Genomic DNA, 19,550 nt, shown 5'->3' with positions numbered 1-19,550 from the left:
AAGTGACGTCACTTCCTGTTTCCGGCGGCGCGCGCGCGCTTCACGCGCGCGCACCCCTACCTCCCCCCCCAAAGTGTCCCTGGCTGGCCTTCAGACATTATGGCCACCCTAGCTGGTAGTGATGCGTCTCTCCACTAGGTGTCTGCATTGAGAACGCAAGCGGCTTTTCTATCCTAGAGCCAATTGATAATATAAATTTGAAAGGATTCTTTGCGCTCCACACTGCGGTCGACACGATTGCAATTTCACAGTATGGCCCCATGTCCTCAGTAAACCCTTTAGAGGCTGGAGTAGCGCTAGAAGTTATTGTGGGAGTTGTTGTTAATTTCCGTGGGCCCTTTGGGACATAAACACAATGCATTGGCACTAGAGGTCTCATGGTGTCCTCATGAGAAAAACAGTACAGTTCCTGCGTTAGCATTCTGGTCCCAGCACATAACAGAATCATATTAGGTGGTCTGACCCACTCTTCATCACAGCTGCGAAAGTCATAGCTGCTTCTGGGGAGTCTGCTGTCATTTTCCCCATAATTAGACTTTATGACTTTGCACAGCATGATTTCCTTGGGATATAGGCTTGTCTTACATCTCCAATGAGAGAATGGGACTATAGTGGGCAATACTGCTCTATCAGCTGTACATTCCTCCTGCATTAACATCAACACTAAATACATTGCATACATCATTGTTCTCACAAATCTCACCTTCACATTCTGGTAATCCATATTGTGTACCTGAAAATAAAAGATAAGATTGCGCTGTAGACCCTTCTTGCTATTTCTATAAGCTTGAAGGAGTCAAAGTACTAAGACAAGGTTGGGGAAAAGGGGGAAAGGGAAGGAGCAATTTTCACAGGAGAGAAGAAAAGAGGAAAAAAATTGTTGTAGTTCTAAAATTACATGTTTGTGTTCTGAGTTCTTTTCTCCTGCACTCCCCCCCTAGATTACTGTGGACAGGTCTGTCTCAGGAATCTTTTTCCTATACTTGGACTTGTTCAAGTTACACCAAGGGTGAGGAATGTGTCACTTAAGGGAAAATCCACCGGTTCAGGGCAGGGCATGACAGAGATTTGTCGGATTTCGGCTCTTCTCTGCGGCGGCGCCCCTTCAGGTTGCTGAATCTGATTAGGGTTAGCTGGCGCAGTCCCCTTCCATTCCTTGAGTTGGGAACAATGGAAGTACTTTCGCCAGGTTTCCCCGTTCTTTTTCTGAATTTCTACTTGGTAGACTGCTGGGCTGATCCTCAGTGTTATCGGGACGGGACCTAACCATTTGGCTTCCAAGGAGTGCTCGTTTTGCGAGAATCTCCTATATAGCACTAGCTGGCCTGGATCCCACACTCGAGGATTTTTAACCCAGCCTAATCTCTGGTCCATTGTCTGCTGTGTTTTTCCTAGTTGTTTAGCTACCTCCAGGTGGATATTGTGGACCTCCGTGACTAGCGATTGCACCCACGCGTCATTCACAACCACCGGCATCCAGTCAGATGGAAGTTGTGTTTTGAGCCAGAAGGCTTCTGGCAACACCATTTTCCTTCCTGTCATGACCATATGCGGTGTGTGACCATGGACGGCAGTAGTTCCCCTCAGCGCCATCAGGATAATGGGTAGCTTCTCGTCCCAATCCCTGCCTGTGGATTTTACTACTTTCCGTAGGGCTTCCTTGATTGTCCGGTTAGTCCTCTCAATTGCCCCTGATGCCTGGGGGTGCCCGGCAATGTGAAACCGCTGTTCCACCCCCAAGGCTTTGCACAATTCCTTTGTGACCTCCCCGATGAAGTGTGACCCCAAATCCGAGTCCATGACCCTCGGGATTCCCCACCTCGTCCATAGGTGGTTAAATAAAATTTTAGCAGTAGTAGCGGCAGTATTATATTTACAAGGGAAAGCCTCCACCCATTTGCTGAAAGGATCGATTACCGTGAGGCAGTATCGATTTCCTCTGGCTGTGCGGGGAAGGGGGCCGATAAAGTCGATTTGTATACGAGCCCAGGGTCCCTCTATTCTTTGGTGCTGGATGGGAGCTTTGGGTCCTGATGTGTCGGCATTAACCATAGCGCACGCAAGGCAATTATTAACCCACTGTGCTACTTCCTGGCGCATGCCCGGCCACCAGCCCGTCTCCTTTACCCGCTCCAAAGTTAGATTTGCACCGCGGTGTCCCTGCTCGTGCACAAACTTGATTAAATCCCCCCTGACTTGCAGGGGCACAATCCAGTGTTGCTCCCCCTGGCTATCTACTGCCCAGTAAATGCCCTCTTTCTGAATGATGGTGTACTTCCCCGTTTCATCCTTCTGGGCTTTGGCAAGCTCCAGGATCTCTGGGTCGTCTTTCTGGAGCTCGCCCAAATCCATTAGGATTTCCCTCCCTTTGCTCTGGTTCCGGGTGGTGACCGGGTGTAAAGGAAAGGTGGGGGGTGAGCGGAAAGGATTGCTGTCTGCGAATGCAGCTTCTTTGGCAATAGCGTCTACTCTATTGTTCCACATCCCTTCCTCTGTATATTGTCTCTGATGTCCCTTAACGTGAGTCACGTAGGTGGAGTCAGTTCGCGCCTCTATCCTCTCCGCTATTTGCAGCCATTTCTGAGAATGCGCGACTGTTTTCCCCTCGCTATTCTGCCAATTCTGTTTCTTCCAAATGGGCAGCCAGGCCGTGATCGCCTGCACCGTCCAATGAGAATCTGTAAAAATGGCTAGGGGAACATCCAAAGGCTCGAACTGGAGGATTGCTAGCACTGCTTCCACTTCTGCGGCTTGGCTAGAATGAGGGCGGACGGTTCCTTTAAGGACTAGGGAATCCCGCACTCTAATGGCGCCGTAGCCGGTCCGAGCTGAGCCGTTTACATGGAAAGAAGACCCATCGCAAAACCAACAAACAAGCTCTTGTTGTCGGGCTTCTGCTAGGGTTATCCCTCCATTAACTGGCCAGGGTATATGCTGTACCACTGGCAGCGGACACTCATGCTCTTCCCCTTCAACTACGAGGCCATAGGGCGAGGGCGGTTCCTTTTGCTCCTTCTGGAAATCTACCCCTCTATTAGTTAACGCCAGCGTCCATTGGGCGATCCTTTGGTTCGAAACTTGCCCATCTTTAACCTTCCCGGAGAGAATATACTTAAGAGGGGAATGAGTGGTTTGAACTACCACCCTTGCTCCTCCTATTATAAACTCCCAATGGGTTAAACTCCAAACCAGAACGAGGCAGACCTTCTCGCAGGGGGAGAATTTTTCCTCCACGGAAGTAAGGTTCCTGGAGGCGTAGGCCACCACCCTCTGAGATCCCGCTCGTCTCTGGATCAGAGTAGCCCCCAGACTGTGCTCCGAGATAGCCAATTGAATGAAAAACGGCTGGGTAACATCGGGGTGGGCAAGCGCCGGAGCCTTTGCGAGGTCATTTTTGAGCTCTGCAAAAGCCTTTTGCTGCTCCGGTCCCCAGTACCACTGCACATCTTTCTTCAGGAGCTCATAAAGAGGTCGGGCTTTCTCGGAGAACATCTCGATGAAATCTCGGGAAAAGTTAAAGGTGCCTAACAAAGCTCTTAGCGAATGGGGGTCTGTGGGGGCGGGGAGTTTAGAAATCACTTCTACTCTCTGTGAATCCGGTGTTCTCCCTTCTGCTCCTAGTGTGATGCCGAGGTACTTCACCTCGGTCTTCACTAGCTGGGCTTTCTCCCTACTTGCTTTAAAGCCTGTTTCTTGGATGAGGGTGAGGACCTCCTCAGTGACCTCCCGGACCTTCTCCTCTGTCTCTGCGTGGATCAGCACGTCATCTACATAACTGAGCACACAATCCTTTGATCCAGGCAGCAGTCGGTCCCACATCTGCACAACATGCGCGTGACAAATGCTTGGGCTAGAATGGAAGCCCTGCGGTGTCCGCTTGAACACGTACTGTTGGCCGCGGAAGGTAAATGCGAATTTATACCAACAGGATTCGTGCAGGCGGATCGAGTGGAACGCGTTGGCCAAGTCCACCACGCTGTAAAATTTAGATCCCGCTGCAATAGCTGCCACAATTTCGTTGTATTTAGCGACCACCGGGGCCACCGGGGGAGTCACTGCATTGAGGGCTCTGAAGTCCACTGTCATCCTCCAAGTTACTCCATCTGCCTTTAGGACCGGCCACAAGGGGGCATTGCAGATGGACTGCATTGGGAGGATGACATCCCACTTCAACAGACCCTCAATAGTTTTCCCTATTCCTGCTTCCGCCTCCGCGGGGTATTTGTACTGACGCTGGGGAGGAGGATCTTTGCTCTCTATGAGAACACAAGCGTTTCTCACAGTCCCACACTCCGCCTTGTCAGTAATCCATACCCCGGGAAACTTTAGGGTCCATAGATCTCCCGTTACTGAACATACAGGGAAGGGAGCTTTTAGAGCTGCACATCGGTGTATAGCATTAATAAAGTCCGGGCCTCCCGGGATGTGCCACAGGAGTCCGTTGGCTAAATCTACAGTTAAATGGTTTTTCTTTAAGAAGGGGGCCCCAATCATCCCATCGTCTTCTCCTGCATTGTTACAGGCTCTCATGCTGGCTTTGAGTCTCCCTACAGTGATTGGAATCTTTTTCCAGATGTGTGAGAGGTGGCTTCCTCCCGCGTACCCAGCCAGTTCCAGAGTTTTATCTGTCTGGGTTCCCTGGGTAACTAGCGTTGGATGGAGCACGCTAATCGATGCCCCTGTGTCTACTAATAGAGTGGCAGGTTTAATGTTCCCTGGAGCCCCAATGCCTGCCTTTACCATTGGTCTCCCCCAAGTGTCTGGCTTAAGTTTAGCCACTACTCCTTCGGGGAGATTAGTGGGCCCCGGGCACCCCTAGCGCAGACCCTGTTCCTCATATTCCGGACCGTTAACGACCGTCTGCTGCTGGACCGCGGCTATCGGAGCCGGGTATAACTGAACAGTGGGGTGCATTGGAGGGGGTGGATGTTGAACTACTGCAGCTACGGGCGGTGAATACCCTTGAGGTGCTGCAAAATGGGATTGGGTTGGTGGAGGTGGGGGAGCAGACGGCTGCTGATTTCCCCACCCCTGCATCACTTGTTGTTGCCTTTCTATCAAAAGTGCAGTGGGTGCTAGATCCATATTGGTCATGTCGCACCCCGCATGGAGTAAAAAGTTCCAGAGCGCTTTCCGCTGAGTCTGTTCTCCGGGCGATAGCGAATTCCAAAAACGGGCTCGCTCGGCCTTTCTGTTATAGGAAGGCTTGTACCCTCGACTCTGATTCTGCAAATCTTGATATGCCTCCCCATAAGGTCCCGTCATTGTATTAGGCTGTGGGGCCGGAGGCGGTTGCACTGTGGGAGAAGGAAAGGGGGCCGAGGGCTGCACGGGTGGAGGAGGGACTCTCGGTTGATAGTTAGAGTTCCCTCCCCCCGCTCCGGGCCTCTGCCTGGCCGGTTTCCCATTGTTCCGCGCTTGGGCGTGCTTATTTTGTCCCGTTGGAGGATTGACTGGAGGCTGCGATGGGTTATAGGGGTCCGGATTAACTTCCCTCTTCTGATACTGAGAGTGAGGCTCGTTGTTGGCATAAGTAACCGTGTTAACGGCTTCCTTAGCGCGGTCCTTCTTGTTACCCCTTTTATCAGGCCCGTATTTACCTATATATCTACTGATATTCTTGAGGTTAGAATGAAGGAGATCCCACTCGGGGTTATGTGCATGGGTGGGTCCTAACATCTGTCGGGTAGTTCTATTAAGACCTTGGATGACATCAAGGACAAAATCCTCGTCATTATAATCGGGCGGTTTTCCTTCGTCTGGTATGATTACATCTGCAACTACGGCTAGGAACTGTTTTTTTGATAGATAAATTAGGGGGTCTTCATCCGGACCCTGTACGAACTGGTTGTAAACATATTTAACGCTCTCTTCCTCCCAGGTGACTGCTAATATTTCAGCTATCCATTCCCGGGTGGTGAGTGCATCTGGGTATGGGATCACCAATTGGGCCCTTACTTTTTCTGCATTTGGGCCTGTTGCGGCCAGTCGCAAAACCTGATTTAATTCCTTAATGGTAATGTCCGGGTATTCCCGTTTCAGTTGCATCATCCATTGTACCAATGTCTCCTTATTATAAGGGCCGAGGATTTGAAAGGCCATTTTAACGTCCTCGGTCTTCCAATCTTTAACTTCCTTAGTTATCTGTACAGTTTCTTTGTCAGGCCCTTGTCTAGTGGTAGTTTGCCGGGTGACCACCGGGCATACTGGGGCGGGGGTAATCTCACATGGTTGTATTTCCTCCTCATCCTCACTTTCCTCATCCGAAAAAGCATAGAAGGTGGATGGGGAGACCGTTGCTATAAGAGCATTTTTACGGTTTAACTTCTGCTGCAGTAAGGCAATCTCTTTCTTACATGCCTCGTGATTAGCTGCCTCTTTGGTTTTCTTCACCGTTTCTGTGGCTATTTCAACGGCATATTGCAGTTTGTCATTCCGGTTTTTGGTTTGCTCCAGCTCTTTGCTCAATGCCTTTACTTGCGATTGAGCCTTCTGTAGAGCGGTTATGGTATCTTGGTGTATTAAGGCCAGAGTATTTTTCTCTATTTTGACCTCGTCTATGGTTCGACTTGCCTGTTGCCAGTCGAGGTCTAGATTGTTATTCTCCTCTGCTAGCCTATTTATCTCTGCCGTGTATTTTCTGCCTAATTCTGCCTTTTCGGCTTCATGGTGTTGGAGCAGGATTTCCTTCTCAGTGGTATGTTTTTGGAATTCCTGTTCCAATGCTTCTGCATGTTTCTTGAGAATTTCCTCAACTTCTTGTTCCTTCCTTTCTATCTGCTGGTCCTTCTGGGTTAGCTGCTCCTTGAGTTGCTTATTCAAGGCAGAGCTATCCCGCAGGGCTTCAAACAAGCCCCATGTGGCAAAAAGATCTCTCTTGCCGGTGCTGATTGTTTTATTGCTGCAGCCCTCCTCAAAAATGTCTCTGAGAGATTGGAGGGGATCAGGGCCTTGGTTAAAGAGTCCCTTTTTCCAGGGATTATCTCCCTTCTTTATCAGCCACTTATCCAATTTGGGGATCTCTTCCTTCTTGGCAAGAATATCCATTGTGGCGTGTGGGGATTTCTCTTTTTGGTTCTACTTATATTTCGCCTACTGCCAACCTCCGGTGGTGTTTCAGCTAAGGTTACGGGGCACCGAGCCGACCCAACGATCGCGTCTCGGGTGAAAAGGGGAGCCACGGGCCGACCCAACGATCGCGTCTCCGGGCAGAGTTTTAGGCAATGAGCCAATCCTATGATTGCGTCTCAGCCAAAGGGAAGTCCACGAGCCGACCCAACGATCGCGTCTCGGGTGAAAAGGGAGCCACGGGCCGACCCAACGATCGCGTCTCCGGGCAGAGTTTTAGGCAATGAGCCAATCCTATGATTGCGTCTCAGCCAAAGGGAAGTCCACGAGCCGACCCAACGATCGCGTCTCGGGTGAAAAGGGAGCCACGGGCCGACCCAACGATCGCGTCTCCGGGCAGAGTTTTAGGCAATGAGCCAATCCTATGATTGCGTCTCAGCCAAAGGGAAGTCCACGAGCCGACCCAACGATCGCGTCTCGGGTGAAAAGGGAGCCACGGGCCGACCCAACGATCGCGTCTCCGGGCAGAGTTTTAGGCAATGAGCCAATCCTATGATTGCGTCTCAGCCAAAGGGAAGTCCACGAGCCGACCCAACGATCGCGTCTCGGGTGAAAAGGGAGCCACGGGCCGACCCAACGATCGCGTCTCCGGGCAAACAAAAACAAAATAAAAGTTGCCCAGCAGTCAGATTGCAACGGTCCTGTGACCCGCTTGCCTTCTTGACTGTCGGGTGCCTTAGACTAGCCTTGGCCTAGACTCGTGTAAGGACTTGGGTGTGTGTGTGTAGGTGTCTGAGTGTTTATGTAGTGTGTGTGCGTGTGTGCACTAAGCTCTAAAGAAAAGGGAGAAGGGAAGGGTGCTCTATCCAGATCTTAAACAATCCTAGCCTGTCCTGACATTCCCTCCCACGATAGACGCGTTTAGAAGGCCTCGGGACGGCGGCCGGACTTCACGGGACTCCCCCCTTGCATTCGATCGGGCTCAGTCCTCTTGCGAGGTTTCTGGCCTCCTCGGGGCGGCTGAAGAGTCCAACGCTGAATGATAGAAAGGGGAGCAGCCCGACCCACAAATTATAGAAATGCTCGCTAGAGCCGTTCACACAGAACTCATTCACTCAATCACTCACGCAATAGCCTCGCTAGCAAGACTTTCTGAACAGTGCAACCTTACGTCTGTCTGTATGAAGACACGCGTGTCGACTCGCGTGCGTTCACACAAACAGGATAATGCCCAAGCTTTCTCCACCAATTTCTGTTAGGGAAACTGCTCTCAAAACAAAGTTGGGGAATTAGAGTGAGAGACAGCTAGCCCCACAACGGAATCTTTGTTATCTGTGTATACGAGGCTCAACCGATCAGAGAGTCAATGTTCAATAAAGAACTCTAATTTAATAAAATCAATTGTGGTTTATTTGAAACAATAGTTCGTTCACACAAGGTATAAAATCAATCACACATTCATACAGGTCTAGGAAAAATAGAGAGATCGATAGGGGAACATAAAGGAATTGACATACAGGGCAATACTACCTCTCGCAGACTCCAATGGAAGGCTCCGATGGCGACGAATGAGGGAATGGGGGGGGTAAGGTCCCGAAACTGATCAGGAATCGGGGGTGTTACTACCCAGCGGGAATGGGGGTTTACTGAGTAGAAGGCACACCTGTGGGTAGCTAGTCCACAGGTTATATAGAGTCACCTTAGTCCTGAGGGGATGGGAGGTGACTGGGAGTGGTAATGGGAGGTTCTGCTGATGACCAGGAAGGCTGGACATCGGCTGGACCAATGGTGGGTTAATGGCGACACCTGATTGGGTGTGTGCTTCAACCAATGAACATCACCTTTATCCTGGGCAGCCTGGAAACTTCCAGGTTGCGACAGGGCCTGGGGCGGCTCCGTTGGTATCAATGTGGGAATGACTGGGTGATTGGGAGGAGATGGGATTAACTGGGAAAGGGACAATAGAGAATCAGATATGCACCTAGGTATTCCGGTGTAGACAAAAGGGCTTGGTGGTATCAGGAGAGATCCTTCCTCTTTCTCAACTCTCCGGGGTGAAGACAGTTGTTTAGGAAATCACTGGGCAATCAGGATTAATAGTGGAGCCATTAATCCATTCATAGACTAGGTGGGTTGCTTGCGGGCTAGGAATGACTCAAGGTGTGTACGTGAGGTTCCCACATAGAAGGAATGAAACTCAGCCAGGCAGGAAGATGGCTACATGTGGTGTTAGCGAAACACAGTGGTTCCCATGCTTAGCGCTTCAACACCGTTCGCCTGGACAGCTCCGTGGCGGCGTAGCCTCCTCCTTACCATGGCGGGTTCCACGCGATGGCGGGGAAACGTTGGAGCGCGGCTGCAGACACTCTGTGCCTGACTCAAGCGCTTATATACTTGCTAATAGGTACACGGGAGTCTTATGTAGTTCCTGGGTAGCTCCACTCGCATTCACTGGCCAGGCGGATGCAAGCTTGCTTCTCCAGGCGCCCTGGCAACCTTGTTTGTGACAGAGGGGTCATTTTCTCACACGGGTTCGGCACAGGGGTAGCCCCATGTAGAGGGCATTACAGTAGTCCAGCCTCGAGGTGACCGTAGCATGAATCACTGTTGCCAGGTCGTCACGTTCCAGGAAGGGGGCCAACTGCCTCGCCCGCCTAAGATGAAAAAAAGCGGACTTGGCAGTGGCTGCTATCTGAGCCTCCATCGTCAATGAAGGCTCCAACAGCACCCCCAGGCTCTTAACCCTGCCCGACGCTGTTAATGGAGCGCCGTCAAAAACTGGCAGGGGGAGTTCCCTTCCCGGGCCGCAGCGACCTAAGCAAAGGACCTCTGTCTTCGCCGGGTTCAGCTTCAGCCCACTCAGCCTAAGCCACCTAGCCACTGCCTGTAACGCCCGGTCCAGATTTTCTGGGGCACAGGCGGGCCGGCCGTCCATAAGCAGATAGAGCTGGGTGTCATCAGCGTACTGATGGCAGCCCAGCCCATACCCTCGGGCCATCTGGGCAAGGGGGCGCATATAGATGTTAAATAACATCGGGGAAAGCACCGCCCCTTGAGGCACCCCGCACTCAAGCGTGTGTCTCCGGGACAGTTCCTCCCCAATCGCCACCCTTTGTCCCCGACCGTCAAGGAAAGAGGAAAGCCATTGCAAGGCCAACCCCTGAATCCCTGCGTCGGCAAGGCGGCACGCCAGGAGCCGATGGTCGACCATATCGAACGCTGCCGATAGGTCCAACAACATCAGCACCGCCGAGCCGCCTTGATCCAGATGTCGCCGAAGGTCGTCCACCAGGGCGACCAGCACCGCCTCCGTCCCGTGGCCCGGGCGAAAACCAGACTGGTAGGGGTCGAGGACAGAAGCATCCTCCAGGAAGCTCTGTAGCTGCAACGCCACTGCCCTCTCTATAAGTTTGCCCAAAAAGGGCAAATTCGATACCGGCCGGTAGTGTGCCAATTCGGTCGGATCTAACGTTGTTTTCTTCAGGAGGGGACGGACCACCGCCTCTTTGAGCGCCGATGGAAAATGTCCCTCCAATAGGGATGAAGAGGAGGGACAATTAAAGTTGCCTGAATATCTCCTAGTTTCCATTCAGCCAACCCATTGTCCACCCTGCCTGGACACAATCACTTTTTGTTATCTTTCTGGGAAGTCTTCCCCTGTAATTCAGTCAGAGCCTAGATATCCATAGATTCTCTTCCTGGACCTTTATAATTATTTCTTTGATATTCTTTTGTGCTTGTTCTTATAACTGCCCCTGCTCCACCAGCCAAAACTTTGCTGTCTCATCCTCTCCACTACGAAGCTGCCAACTCCACTTTTCTTTCTCTTGCATTTTGGAACATTTCTTTCGCCATCAGCAGCATTCCCCCACACCACTGTCTTACCTTCTTATTTTTTCCCTTGGGATCTTTGGAAGTTCTGCCTAAAGCCCTTAATCTCAGCCTGTGGATCATTGAAACAGACAATCTACTGTACCCAGCACAACAGACTGTGGTCAGATAAATTCCCTCTCTCTGTTCATTCCTTGTAGCTTAAAAAACTCTCTTCTCCCTTTCTTTAAATCTTTAAATCCATTTCTCTCCCACTTCTCCTCACAGCTGTTCCCTGGCGCAGAATTCTCATTCAGCCAAAGGCTTGACTCTCTTTTAACTTCCCTTTTCTCTCCAAACACATCCTTCTCAATACAACAATTTCACTGTTCTTGTGCTGGAGTACCTTTTTGATTCCTGTACCTCTGTGTAAATAAATTCCAACCCTTGCTTTGGAAGGCTGTTCCATGGTTACTGATAGCCTGTTAGAGGCACTTTGGGCTGCTTCCTAATCAGGTAAAGATCCCTAAACCACGCATTCTCCTCCCCCACTCCCAACTATCCCCCACTCCCTACTGTTAGGCCCATAACAGTTGTTGGCAACTGTCAGTTGGCCTGATAGGGTGACCTTCCACCCGGTGCTGGCTGGAGCTGTCCAACTATGACAACTGATCTCCATACAACAGAGATCAGTTCCACTGAAGATTATGGGCACTTTGGAATGTGGCATTATACCCCATTGAAGTCCATCTTCTTCCCAAACTGCATCCTCCTCAGAATCCACCCCCAAAATCTTCAGGTATTTCCCAACTGACAACGCTAGGTTTCCATGGGAAGAGTTTTCCTTCTGACATGGAGCTTAATTCTCCCAAATTGGTTGGGGTTCTGACTGTGTGTCCTGACCTCAACCCACATTATTCTAAGTCCATGAGTGTTTATGAATATTTAAAACAGGGAGCACATGTGAGAACAAGAGAAAAGTGGTTCCCCAAAGGTTAGTCCACTACCTAGACCCTCCTTTAAATAAAGAAATATTTCCATCCCATCTCCATTTATATTTAGACTGGTGTGCTAAGGGGGAGCAGGTGAGCAGAGGCCCATGGTCCAGAAGGTTGCAGTTAAGTTGATTTTGGGAGCTGGGACTCACAGCTGTAGATAGTAAGACACATAGGAGATGTAAATATATCTGACTTTAGCCATGTATGTTTGGGGTGCATGTGATCAGAGGTCAGTGGCTCAAATGAAGGAAGTTCTGTTGATTTTGGTGTCCTGGGACCTGCTTTAGGGGAAAAAAAGAAATGGGAAAGATGGAGGCCTCATATGATTTTGTATTGTGTCATAATCAGGTGCATATAATGTGGATAGCGTTTCATCTACATGCCTTCCTATTTTGGTCCAGAGGATAGTCTCAAAAGCAATTCAGAGACAATGTACTGTAATTGAAACACTACCCCGTTTGGTTGAGTGGTTAAGTGTGCGGACTCTTATCTGGGAGAACTGGGTTTGATTCCCCACCTCACAAGATGTCTGTTGTGGGGGGTGAAGATATAGGAGATTGTAAGCCACTCTGAGTCTCTGATTCAGAGAGGAGGGCAGGTTATAAATCTGCAGTCTTCTTCTTCTTCAATAGGCATATTTATTTATTTTTATTTACTTTAAATTTGTATGCCACCCACGCCACATGACTCTGGGCGGCTCACAGTCATAATACAACAATGAGACTTCCATAATGCTCCTATGCCTTACATCATTGATTGTAACCATATAACTCCTTTTTAGTCCTACATTGATTAACTATTTGTATTAATTCTGCAATATTGAGCCTAATTGTACTGTCTCTGTTTGACCATTAAAGAAGACCAGTTAGGCTGAAACACATTGGGTGCATTCACACTTCACTAAATAATGCATTTTGCAACTGAATTTTTGCACTCCATTAAACTCTATATGGAGTTGGTTCCCATAGGGTATAATGGAGAATTGATCAATGGCTATCTGGGGCTTGGGGGGGCTGTTCTTTGAGATAGAGGCACCAAATTTGCAGCATAGCATCTGATGCCTCTCCTCATAAATTCCCCCAAGTTTCAAAAAGATTGGGCCAGGGGGTTCAATTCTATGAGCCCCAAAAGAAGGTGCCCCTGTTCTTCATTATATCCAATGGAGGGAAGGCATTTAAAAGAAGTGTGGTCCCTTTAAACTCATTGGCCAGAACTCCCTTTGGAGTTCAATTATGCTTGTCACATCCTTGCTCCTGGCTCCACCCCCAAAGTCCCCAGATATTTCTTGAGTTGGACTTGGTAACCCTACAGGAAAACCACTGCCAGTCTAAATAGATAATATTGACTTTGATGGACCAGAGGTCTGATTCAGTATAACACAGCTTCATGTGTAAAAGCCCTCAATAGAATGAATTTGTCTATGAATTTGTCTAATGTTTGTACAAGGAGCTTAATCTTTGCATGTTGCACATACTGTAAAAGCACCCTAAACATTACCATTACAACCTATATAAATTCCAAATTATGCTGTTGTAGCCTGCATAAAAGAGAATGCATACTCTTATATGTCTCAGTTTTGCAGTCCTGAAATTTAAAGTTCTGAAAGCTCTTTTTATAAACCCGTATATTTGATATTTGATCATTTAGCTGCTATCAGATCATCTTTTCACACTCTCCTCAAGGCAGAAACATAGCATTCTATAGCCAACATATTTATATAGACAATGAAAGAGCAGCATACACTAATCACTCAACTTGACTAATGTTGCAAATGTAATCAAGCTGAGTCCAATAAATACATGGTTCCTTAGCCACCAGCTTCACTGATATTCATTATAAATAATGCTTTTATTGTCTGCATTTTACTGTAATATGTACTTGTGTTTGCTTGGTTTCCCAGTAATGGGTGCATAAACTCTTTATAATGTGTGGAAGGAAAATAATAACTTGCATTTATTGTACTGGTCTTTTGCATACTCAAGTAATGAAAGCTTGTTTATGTGTAGTGTACAAGAAAACTCAACAACAAAATGGAAGACTATGTATTTGTTCACTCATTACACATGTAAGCTCACACACATGCATGCACACACACACACACACACTTGCACAGAGAGAGAGAAGGAGAGAGAGCTTTGGTACTCTCCCATGCAGGTGTCATAGATGCATAAAGGACAATTATAAGAGTGTTTTCTATGAAGTCAGCACATCACTGGGAGGCAGGGTGTCAATTCCACAAGAAAGACCCATATAATAAACCTGTCCCAGGAGTTCACAATACTAAAAATCAATGGGAAAGTCTTATCTGAACTTGCAGATCAGCCTTGGACACATGAAGCTGCCTTTTATCAAATCAGACCATCGGTCCATCAAGGTCAGTACTGTCTACTCTTACTGGAAGTGGCTCTCTGGAGTCTCAAGTTCAAGGTCTTTCCTATTACTCACTACCAGAGCTGGAGATACTGGTCATGAGACCTCCTGCATGCCAAGAAAATGCTCTTCCACTGAGTTCTGACCCTTCCCTTGGCCTTCTTCAAAGTCAGAACATTCATCACCATAGCCCATCATTGTCCTCAGGATTTCAAGATGTTTCCCAACATCTGCTGCTGGAGTCCTTTTAAATGAAGATTACAGGGCCTTGATTTAAAGCTTCCTACTACTACTACTACTACTACTACTACTACTACTAATAATAATAATAATAATAATAATAATAATAATAATAATAATAATAATAATAATAATAATAATACTTTTTATTTGTATCCCGCCCTCCCCGCCGGGGCAGGCTCAGGGCGCCTCACAGCATAAAAATATAATATACATCAACAGTGGGTTGATTGGTGGGTTGCTGCTTTTATTTGCTGCTAGGTGCTAGGTGGTTGCTGCTAGGTGGGTTGCTGCTTTTATTTATTTTTTTCAGTGCAATGCCTAAACTGATATCACCCTCTGTTATCATCTCCATCAGCATCATCTGTTACAACTTTTTAAAGCTGAAGATGTTCTGCTCCTGCCACCCTATTGTCCTTTGGGGTGAATTTGTTGGACCGACTGTTTTCAGTTGACTGAAATTGAATCCGACGAAGACGGAGGTTCTCTATCTGAGCCAGGATGGTCCAGGGGGAGGGGTTCATCTGCCGGCTCTTGACGGGGTACCATTAATACCGGCCCCTAAGGTCAGGAGCTTGGGCATGCTCCTTGAGTCCTCCCTTACAATGGAGGCCCAGGTAGCGGCCACAGTTAGATCCGCCTTTTTCCACCTTCGGCGGGCACGGCAGCTGGCCCCGTTCCTGGAGCACAACGACTTAGCAATGGTGATCCATGCTACGGTCACCTCAAGAATAGATCACTGTAACGCCTTCTACATGGGGCTACCCTTGACGCTAACCTGGAGACTACAGCTAGTGCAGAACGCTGCAGCGCGGCTTTTAATGAGACTTCCTCGATGGGAGCACATTCAGCCAGTGCTGAAAGAGCTGCACTGGCTTCCTGTTGTGTTCCGAGTTCGTTTCAAGGTGTTGGTGTTGACCTTTAAAGCCCTTTATGGTCAGGGACCTGTCTATCTGCGCACCACCTTTCTCCGCATATTCCCCAGAGAGCACTGCGTGCAGGGACGAAAAATCTATTGTCCATCCCTGGACCAAAAGAAGCCAGGTTGCGTACGACACGAGCCAGGGCCTTCTCAGTGGCAGCGCCAGAACTCTGGAACACTCTCCCGGAGGCCATAAGGGCCTTGCAGGATTTGTCTACACTCCGCAGGGCCTGTAAGACCGAATTGTTCTGACCGGCCTTCGACATTTAACCGAGAGAGAGCTGCCACTGGACATTATATAGAGCTCCATGCAGAGTACCGATGGTCACCATCGAATTTTCAGAACCGCTATACTGTACTGTATTAATATAGCACCATTAAATGTTTTTAAATAATTTAAATATGTAATTAAGTTTTATATGTTTTATTGGTTTTTAATGGAATTAATGTGATGTTGTGAGCCGCCCTGTGTCCGCTTGCAGAGAGGGTGGGATATAAGCTTAACGTAATAAATAAATAAATAAACCTCTTGCCTTGAGTTGGCTGTGTTATTGATAGTTGTCTTCATTTTACTAGAGTCCTTCTTAAAGACATCTATGGAAAACCATTAAGCAGTTATTGATATAAATAGCAAACCATTTCTTAAACAAATTTGTCATCATGCTTCTGCATTTCTGGCTATTTATTAGTACACAGTACCCTAGGGATACATTTTGATTGACATTAGAGCAGTAATGTGGAGGCATGCAATTCAATCTGCATCCTTTTTTCTTCCTGGAGCATCTCCAAATCCGCCCATTCATTATTACCTCGAGATGGCCTTGAATCAAAAATAGAAAGCTTATCTTGCATTCTTTCAGTATGTTCTTTGGAAAACTGAAAGTTATCCAAATCCAAACAAGGAAACAATCACAATCAGAAAGTGGGTTCTACCAACTCACAAGCAAAAAAAAAAATGTATGGAAAATGCAAGACCATTTATTCCACAGGACAATGCATTAAACCTGTGCAAATGCTTTTAACAAAGAGGGGAGAACTCCCCTGTCTCTTATTAATTTTTGGCCTGCTGTGGTTCCCATAATCTCCAGATACTTTGAATACATGCTACTCCCAGAGGAACAGCTGAGACTATTCTACAGTCTGAGCCCTTTCTGACTTGGATGTGATCCTCACCTTGTGACTTGGATGTGACCCTCCCTCCCATCCTCTGGCAAATAAAGCCAAGTGATGCAAAGGCTACAGGCTTCAGATTGTTCTCAAATACAAAGCAACCCTGGAAACTTTCTCAGCATGGTACACCACTCCTGCTTGAACCAGGCATTCTCAAATACCTTCATCACTACCCTCAAAATAGAAATGGGTGATTGGAATGGGTGGCTAAGGATCCATAAGTTGCTAGGAGAACTAGAACGTCAAGTTAAGGCATATGGATACCTTAGACCAGGGGTGTCGAACTCATTTGTTATGAAGGCTGGATCTGACAATAATGAGATCTTATTTATTTATTTATTTTAGAATTTATATCCCGCCTTCCCACAAGTGGCTCAGGGCGGCTTCCAACAATAAATCCGACACAAAAATTAAACAATATTTAAACATGTAAGGAATTAAACATTTAAAAACAGATAAAACCTTAAAAAATAATAATTAATTAATCTTGTTAGGCTGAGCCATGTCGTGCTGGGCCAGGTGTGTACCTATTTAAGATTAGGTAGCACAGAGACATTACTTTATAAAGGACACAGACAAACACAATGAAAGATTTTTTAAAAAAAAACCCTTAAAATAAAACATGCTTAAAACATTAGCACTCATTGGTCTTAAAGGTGCTTTCTTTGTATCTCTCCTATGGGATTCAGGGAATTGGGAAAAGGAAGTTCTGGCTCTTTCTTTCCTTCTCCAGGGGATCGGGGGGGGGGACCTCAGCCAATAGAAGGTAGAGAGGTTTGGCTCAGTAGTTCTGCTGTGTGATTGAGAGAGCCTGGCAAAGGAAGCTTTCCTTCCCCCCTTCCTCTCCAAGGGAGGAACCTTGGCCAATGGAGAACATGAAGACTTTGCTCTGCAGCTCCTGTGCAATTGAGCAAGCCTGGCAAAGCAAGCTGTTGTGCAGAAAGAAGCAAGAGGGAGAAGGAAGCAGATGTCAGCCAGTTGCTCGGGGGCCTGATAGGAGCCCTCTGAGGGCCTGATTTGGCCCCTGGGATTAATGCTTGACACCCTTGCCTTAGACTCCTTTCAAAAGGCTTTGGTTTCTTTTTACTGCATTCTCCAAAAGGGGATCTAAAAGAACAGATCCTCCCCGCTTTCCCCCACACCCTGCAATTCAGCAGGCAGATTTGGAGCCCATATTTTTGAACCATTCTTCAAAGGAAAGTTCTGATAATCTTGCATGATTATTAGTTTCCATAACTTTAAGCAAAGTTTGTTTTCAGCAGAAAGCGCATGCTTTTGGTTGGCATCATAAAATAATAATGCCTTATACTGCCTTCTGAAAAGCTGTTGATTGTATAATTTTTTATTTTTAAACATCTACTCTTGTAGGTCCTTTCCTGATGGAGAGCCTTTAACACACACACACACACACAAAAAGTATCAAGACAATTTTACAGCACTGCCAAACAGCAGAACATGGTATAACATGACACTTTTTTGTGAGTTCCCACTGCATATGGGAAATGGCAACATTAAGCACTGAATGACTGCAGATGGACTTCTGGATTACAGAGGAATATGTTACATGGTTCCTTATTAACCCAAGAACAAGCCCTGTTGGTCTCAGAGCTGAAAGAGAACTATAATTTAACAGATAAGGTTCATTAAAAGCAATGCTTTGACTTTGATCTTTCCATATAAGTCCCATTGACATTTAAAAGAGAGAATCATACATCACTTCAGAAATGGTATCATGGGAAAATTAGTTCTTTTTTCCCCCTCCCAGTATTCAAAGGTTATTATAAATATAGTTTGACCAGACTAGGTTCTGCAGTTTTATGATTTTGTATGACCGGGAATCATCAAATTAGTTACAGTGGATTTGAACATGACATCATCAATTAGAGTATTCCAGTATGAGTTGTCAGAGGATTGAAACTCTTTTCTTTCTGTTCTCTTTTTCTCCAGTTCTCAGGGTTTTATCAATTACTCACTCATCAATTATCATTTGGACTTTGGAGACAAAAATTATTCATGTGTAAAAAAAGAAAAGAAGCTTTTAGGTGGCCTGAAATATTAGACAGCCTTTTTCTCCATACCCCAACTTCACTTTTTACTAACCCCTGCTTGCTGCACACTGGCAGAAAATCAGGAATCACATAAGCAACATGATATTGTGACATCTTGTAGCAAATCAGGAGCGGCTACACTGTGATCACATTGAGGGCAAGCGAGGCCCTTGTAGGTGTCCTTATTTCAAGGGGAAGGGAGAACATGTTGAACCACTGGGTGAGTGAATGATTCTGTGTCTTGCTGCACTGTAGGGCAATGAAACCCCAGCACATAAGAAGAACATAAGAGAAGCCATGTTAGATCAGGCCAATGGCCCATCCAGTCCAACACTCTGTGTCACACAGTGGCAAAAAAATTATATATATATATACACACACACACACATGCACACACACTGTGGCTAATAGCCACTGATGGACCTCTGCTCCATATTTTTATCTAAACCCCTCTTGAAGGTGGCTATGCTTGTGGCCGCCACCACCTCCTGTGGCAGTGAATTCCACATGTTAATCACCCTTTGGGTGAAGAAGTACCTCCTTTTATCCATTCTAACCCGACTGCTCAGCAATTTCATCAAATGCCCACGAATTCTTGTATTGTGAGAAAGGGAGAAAAGTACTTCTTTCTCTACTTTCTCCATCCCACGCATTATCTTGTAAACCTCTATCATGTCACCCCACAGTCGACATTTCTCCAAGCTAAAGAGTCCCAAGCGTTTCAACCTTTCTTCATAGGGAAAGTGTTCCAACCCTTTAATCATTCTAGTTGCCCTTTTCTGGACTTTCTCCAATGCTATAATATCCTTTTTGAGGTGCGGTGACCAGAACTGCACACAGTACTCCAAATGAGACCACACCATCGATTTATACAGGGGCATTATGATACTGGCTGATTTGTTTTCAATTCCCTTCCTAATAATT

Source organism: Heteronotia binoei, chromosome 3, assembly GCF_032191835.1.
Source record: "Heteronotia binoei isolate CCM8104 ecotype False Entrance Well chromosome 3, APGP_CSIRO_Hbin_v1, whole genome shotgun sequence".
Taxonomy (NCBI): domain Eukaryota; kingdom Metazoa; phylum Chordata; class Lepidosauria; order Squamata; family Gekkonidae; genus Heteronotia; species Heteronotia binoei.
This window is presented reverse-complemented; position numbering follows the sequence as displayed.